The 7,497-nt window shown below is 28.6% G+C and overlaps 1 long non-coding RNA gene across 1 annotated transcript; it reads right to left on the bottom strand.

The window, feature by feature from the left end:
• Positions 1–2,679: 2,679 nt before the first annotated feature.
• Positions 2,680–5,458, bottom strand: LOC145975448 (uncharacterized). The gene is made up of 3 exons (XR_014439980.1): positions 4,440–5,458; positions 4,015–4,089; positions 2,680–3,733 (listed from the first exon to the last, which is right to left on the bottom strand). It is a non-coding gene; the product is annotated as an uncharacterized LOC145975448 (long non-coding RNA).
• Between the last annotated feature and the right edge of the window lie 2,039 nt (positions 5,459–7,497).

Here is a 7,497-nt window from a genome sequence, read left to right as displayed (position 1 = left end):
AATTTGTAAATAATATACGTAAGGAATTAAACGCGGATGTAGAATCTATAATACTCGATTTCTTTCCAAATATACAATTTCATGTAAATTTCGCGATCAAAAGTATATAAAAATATATATCTTGTTTCGCGGACAATTGCAAATAGGCTAAACTTTAATGTTCCTTAAAATAATCGCGTTATCGCCACGTTCAATGAAGGATAACTGGCCCAACGATTAAACCAGATCAAAATCCCTCTGCCGAGTGATACGCTGGTTAATATCTAACAGAGAGAAGAACGATCTTAAAAGTGGAAAGCGACCTCAATTTGTCTTATTTCTTCTATTTCGGATCCCGCGGAATCGATCCACAAAGGAAAGTTAAGTGATTCATTGAACGTCATAAGTCCCGCTACAGGAAGGAACGAATCCCCGATCTTCCTGATTGCTCCCAATAACAGTGATTTCGGCAGCGAATTAACGACTGTTACCCTTATTATCATTTTCAATACATGAGATTAAACTTCGCGTGAAAAAAAACATGTTCTTCCATTGTAAGAAATATCTTTTTTTACTAAAAAAATGACTGGATATAATGATTTTTATATACATGTTACAATCGAGTATATTTAGGAAAAATGAAATACATGCGCTTTTATCGTTGCTCGGTTAAATGTATGAATAATAATAACTTTAGGGTACCAAATGTGCTCGAGACAAATCAAATCCGATAACAGCGAGATTTAAAAAAAAATTCAATTTGAATATTTAGCAACATCAAATGGAAGATTATCAAGAAATTAATTTTTCTGTTGCATTTAACACTTAACACGTGACAATAATTTACAGAATCTTACTGATATCAGAGTACCCATTCGATTTGTCTCGAACTTTTTAATTACTCACACATTTTATATTATATCATGCATCATCCTAATATATTATTAAGAATAATACAAAAAAAGGGTTTTTGCAAATACATCACAATTTGCGCACATGTATTTTATTATATATACATATACACTCGTCTTATCTAAAATAAATGTAATATACTGAGATAGTGGAACGTCCAGTGCCTGCAAGTGGTTTCTTAAAAGAAACCAAAAATAAAATTAATTCAAAATTAATTAATAAAATATACTTGTTTGTAACCATAATTTTTCAAATAATAAAAATTTTGCACAAAAAAGTTTGCGCAAAAACTTATTAAATTAAATTTATATTTGAAAAAGTGAATTTTATCTATTATATCCATTTTTGAACTATTATTAAATATTTTCATTATTAAAATAATATTGATATTAATGGAAGAACATTTTTAATAAAAAAAAAGAAAATATATCTTCTCTCAAAGTATACTTAATGAATTTTGTATTTTATATTTAATAAAATCGATTTCAAATGTACGGTGATCGTCGTTAAATCACTGCCAAAAACATTGTTTTCAGGAACCGCCAAGAAAACCTGGGTTTAATTCCTACTCTGTAATGGAAACTTCCAATTTTCAATGAGGCACCGAACTAAGCATTGCGGATAGAGCCCACAAAAACCGACGAGAAATAACTCTCCGCAATGAAGATCGTTTCGACTCTCCGCCAGTACAAACCGCATTTGCTAGCGTCCACCTGACATGAGGGACAGCGATAAGGCTTCTTCGCCAAGATAGCGATCACGTCCAAAAACGTGAAAAGAACGCAATTGTTTGCAATATAATTTATTATAAAATCGTAAATCAATAAATCGTAAATCAATAAATATTTAACGCGATTCGAAATTTTCGAAATACATTTAATTAAAAACGATAATCAAAGAAAATTATTTTGTTTTACAGATTTTAATTTCCGCGTGATCGATAATGTTCAATATTTCGCAATATTTTATTTTCGAATATACTTACGTTTCTATAATATTAAAAGCGCGACAAATTTTACGAGTAAAAAGCTAATATCTAATTATTGGGTTAACATCGTGTTTTTCTTGATTCACTTTTATTTAATAATCTTTATATTATGTAAAAGAGTTTTTTTACGGTATTTGCGCGAGTTTCTCGAATTTATTAATAATCTTTTAATATAAAAAAATAAGCTATCCAAATATTTGAATAATTTTGCAATAAAAATATTGAAATAAAATATATCAAATGTGTTAATTAAACAAATTTTCTTATTGTACGTATTCATCTAATTTCGTGTAATGTACAATAGATTTCTTTTACATTATTACAACTAGATTATAATTTATATACAATTGCAAAGAAAATTATTAAAAATAAAAAATAATATAATTACAATTTATAGATATAATTACAATGTTAGATACAATTTAATAATTGATGCTATTAGTATCAATATTCTCAACACAAGAAAATTGCAAAATTTTTATTATTTGAAATGATTAATCAATGATAATCAATGTATATGGATTCAAATAAGTTAGAAAAAAAAATTATTTAGATTGAATTACTTTTTTCTGTCAATATTTTATCGAATCAATATTATCATATTAGATACTAATAACATTCACATTCGAATTTAAAATTGTATAATTTTCAAAAAAATACAATTTTTAAGTGATAAAATATTAATACAATTTACAAAAAATAAAATATTAAATTTAATACATGTTATACGTATAATAAAATGCAACTTAAATGTACATTATGTATTTAAGTTACATTTTTTACATTTTCCATACATTTTCCATACATTTTTTTATTTTTATTTATAGTTTTTTTTATAATTAATTTCAATTCTTTATATATAATTTATTTAATTTTACATAAAATAAATTATATATATGAAAATACTCCTAAAAATAACATATTTTTATGGTTTTTTTCCTGAAAATAAATTTAATTTTTATATGCCCTAATAGCCCTAACAAACCTAACAGTCCTAACAGACTTAATAGCCCTAACAAGCCTAATACAGACCCCTAAAAATAACATATTTTTATGTTTTTTTTTCTTGAAAATAAATTTAACTTTTATATGCCCTAATAGCCCTAACAAACCTAACAGTCCTAACAGCCCTAACAGACTTAATAGCCTTAACAGACCTAATAAAGACCTAACATCCCTAACCGCCCTACTTGCTGGCTTACACCAGCAGAAATTCACGATAAGGTGAAATTTGGGGAACCCTAATTAGAAATCCGCGATAATGAGAAATTTAAGGAGCCCTAACCGGAAATTCGCGATAAAATTTAGGAAGCCTTAGCCGCGCAACACATCTTTTGGCCAATATTGCCAATATTGATATGTATTTTTCAAGCCAGTTATCTCTTCTTCTGGCCATATTCATTTTGACGACTAATAATTTGTTTACGATCGTACGATATTACGATCGTATTTTAACGTACGCCATTAAGTCGTCAGAAATCGCAAAATATAAATTATCATGCATATATAAAATATAATTAGCATGCATTTTAACTCTCCGTCGTCGGGTTGCTTATAAATATCTTTATCTTTTAGATTAAATATTTAGAAATTAAAAATCTATTTTTAAAAAGGCCGTTTTATAAAGGCCGATATATATAATGGAAATAAATATTTCATGTACCTCTATATCTATTGTTATTTTAAAAATATTTTTTCTTTTACTTTAATTTTTACACGCGTATTATCCCGCCAACCGAGAGTTAGAAGCAACGGATTTTTTCATGCATTTACAAATCCTTTGCTTCAAAATAAAAGGTTGTTACTTACCGGCACTGATGCGCAACAGCGGAGTTAATATTGAAGCTACGTTGTCTGTAACATACAAATATAAAATGCAAATTATATAAATGTTCAAAATAATTAATATTTTAAGAAATTATTATTGGACTCATTGAATTTTATATCCGATGCACGCAATTATAAATAAATATATAAATATGAAATAATTTTATAAGTAATTAATTTTTTTAAGTAGAAACTTTTATATAGAAAAAATTATAAAAATTTTCCCAATTTTTTCATGTTTAAATCATTCATATAAATCAAATTAATTAATTTATTTATATAAAATTAATATAAATAATAATACTCACCATCAGGTTGCTCCGCCGGTGCAAGATGCCTTTCCTAGGCCTGCTCCTCCTCTCAGATCATCTGGGTTGTTGCATCTATAACATACATATAGAAAATCCAAATTATAATAATGTCCAAAAAATTAATATTTCAAAAAATTATTATTTGTATATATTGAATTTTATATTCGATCCATATAATAATAAGCAGATTAATAAAATAATTCTATAAATTAAAAAAAAAACATTATTAATAATTCTTTAATAACTTTATAAAAGCTTATACCTTTACAAGATTATAGCTTTTATTTAAAAATCTTATTCTTCAATTCTCTTCTTTAAATCATATAAATAAAAAATCAAATTACGCGATTAATTGTTTAATTTAAATTATAATAAATATATTTAATATTTAATATATAATTGTAAATAAATAAATTATTTACCAGAAGGTTGCTCTGCCGAAGCCCGATGCCTCTCCTAGGCCTCCTCCTCCTCTCAGTCTTAGACGCGCGATACTTTCAGCGGCACTCCCGCACTCACGTGCGATATTTTTATATCGCTACTTTCGCACTTTTACGCGCGATACTGGACGGTTCCCGCACTATTCGATACGATTAAAAATTTTCTGTTTGGTCGCGCGATGTATATATTTAATATATATATACTTTAAACGGCACTCCCGGTTTCGATACGAGCGAAAATCCCATTTCACTGACGAGAGTCATCTTCGAGTCAACAGGTTGGGAATTCAACGACATCTTACCTCCAAACAAGAGTTAAGTCCGAAACGGAAGAAAACTATCGATTGATGGAATCAACGCGAATGAAGTTCACTCGACTCTTGTTCGTGCATAATATCTCATGGCTGTTAGAACAAGAGAAGGGACCCATTAACGACGATTCCAAGCAATCGATCGAATTCTAACCGATCCGTACCGAACTGGAGCCCGAAGCAGAGCGTGACCTCAATCAGCCGAACTTGAGCAAAAGCTCAAAACCGCGCGCCCATGTACACAGTACTGGACATACGTGTGCGCGGCCGGCATCACCAAGTGCCGCGATGCACGAGGCGTGAGAATTTCGTTACATTCGCAACGACTCAATGAGACATCCCGGTTAGTTGACGTCGGAAGATGACAACTCGATGACAAATAAGTGAAATTGGGATTGCGAGAAAGTCCAACGCGAAAACGCGATGACGCGATGACGCGAAAAAGCTAAACGCGAAAACGCGGTAACGAGACGCCGCCGTCCGCGACACGTTGACGGCACCGACGACGAAAAGTCGACGACGCAATCTGCGTCCAGCGCATTAAATGCGCGTGCGATCCATTGCGACTCGTGGCAATGCTGTGCAAATGGGTACTTAGCTTCCTCTTCAGGCTCCTTAAGATTTATCTTAAAGAAAAGAATTTAAGATAAACCTCAAGGGACCATCCAAGTACTGAGCCACCCCACCTCGTCAAGGTGTACCCATGGGGGGTTATATTATATAAATTTATAATATAATTTGTGAAAGAGACAAAGAAATTTATATTATATATAATTTTACATAATTTGTGTGAAATTATATCATTCAATAATGTAATCTAAATCATTAGAGCTTCCGATTTTTATGTCACGTACGCAATAAGTGCATTTAGTTAAAATAATTTTTTTTTTCATTGTAATGTCTACTTATATATTGTTGAATAAAAAATTACACGACGATCATTTTCTTTAATAAAAAAAAATTGGAATCTAATTCACAGAGATGTTGTAATAATAAATAACAATGAGAAAATTATATAATATAAATAACAATGAGAAAATTATATAATAATTATATTGTATATAATATTATATTGTATATTATATATAATAATTATTGTCGCAATTGCTGCTCCTTAGATTTGCAACAGCGTTCATATTAATACGTGAACTGCTTAACTCTTTTTCTTATTATTTATTTCCGTTCTTACATGCGAAATGTTGACCGAGAGATAAAAGCAATCTGAATAAGAAAAATATCTAATTGTACATATAAAACATACTATCTTAAACTGAATCGATGAAAATTTTATTGATTAAAAATGTAACACAACGTATCATTTAAATACACGGAAAAAAAGGACATTCTTGTTTTGAAAATATATTTAGTTTTAACATGAAAATCTTGAAGTGAGATTGCGTTAATTAAAGAAAAATATAATTGCTTGAATAATTGCTTACTTGAATGAAGCCATTTTATATAGTTCAATAAAAAAAAATATATTCTTATGATTTAAGATTTAATTTTCTTGAATGGAAAAGAAACAATGTTAGATAGAAAATAATATTTTTAAATCAAAGATTATAATTTTCTTAAAGTAGAATTAAATAATTAAATATTCTTGAGATGACAATTATAATATTAAAACAAGGCTATAATATTGTTGAAATTTAAAATTATTAAATTCTTCTAAGAAGATTATAAATTGTTGCATATATACGAAACAATGAACGCCTTAATTTAAAGTATATAAGTCTTGATTTGACACTTATTTTTTTCTGTGTAAGCATTGTGTTACATTTTTTTATAACATTCTTTGCGAATTATTTATATAGAATAATAAATGTGTTTTTAAAATCTGCAAATAATTTTTTAGAAAATATAGTTAAAATGTTTTAAATATATTTTTTTCTAAGTGCGAATCGAAATCATCAATGAATTAATATTAATGTACATTAATGTTAATTACAATACCTTACAGCTGAAAATTAAAAGAATATGTGTATATGTAAACATTTATACATGACGTATATGTAACATTTTAAATGACATTGATTGCTTTAATCGTAATATATGAATAATATATAAAGTGCGCCTTTAATAAATTGAGTTTAAAGAGAAAGTGCTCGAAACTACATCGTTATAAACGAGTGTGTAAGTAACTGAAATATATGAAATAAATTTGTGTAACTAAATTAAGACAAATCTTATACGCGATAAGAAAATGATGACAAGTGGACACGTAAATCGGTACATTATTTTAGTTTAGTTTTTATCTGCGTATCAAATTACAACAGATAAAGTCGAGCCGATCTGCTCGCTCGAGCTTGCCCTTTAAAAGCAATTAGAGAAAAGGCTGCAACGAGGATGCGAAAAGAAATAGGACGCGAATAAGACGCGAGATATTTCACGAGCGACGAAATCCGAGTTTTCTACTTTTGGATTTAAGGATCAAGGATATAATTACTATAATTATTGGCTATCGATCGAATCCACATTGATTATTTAGGTCAGAAAAAATTCGGGATGCTACCGATATATTGAACATCTGACGCGAATATTAATCGTTACGCAAGACCAAACACAAATGAAGTGCAAATACATTCAATTTTAATATTTTTATAAATCTATTTCGTATAAAATTAAGTATCTAAATTTATTGATTGTATAATTAATTATTACGCGCAATCAATTTTTTTTGCCTTCAGATATATAATATTGTAAATTGTAAATATCAAGAATCGTCTTGA

Source organism: Camponotus vicinus, unplaced genomic scaffold (genome assembly GCF_025532165.1).
Source record: "Camponotus vicinus isolate PSW18456_S1 unplaced genomic scaffold, iyCamVici1.0 SCAF_8, whole genome shotgun sequence".
Classification (NCBI taxonomy): domain Eukaryota; kingdom Metazoa; phylum Arthropoda; class Insecta; order Hymenoptera; family Formicidae; genus Camponotus; species Camponotus vicinus.
Note: the sequence above shows the minus strand (reverse complement) of the source record. Positions and strands in the feature narration are given on the sequence as shown.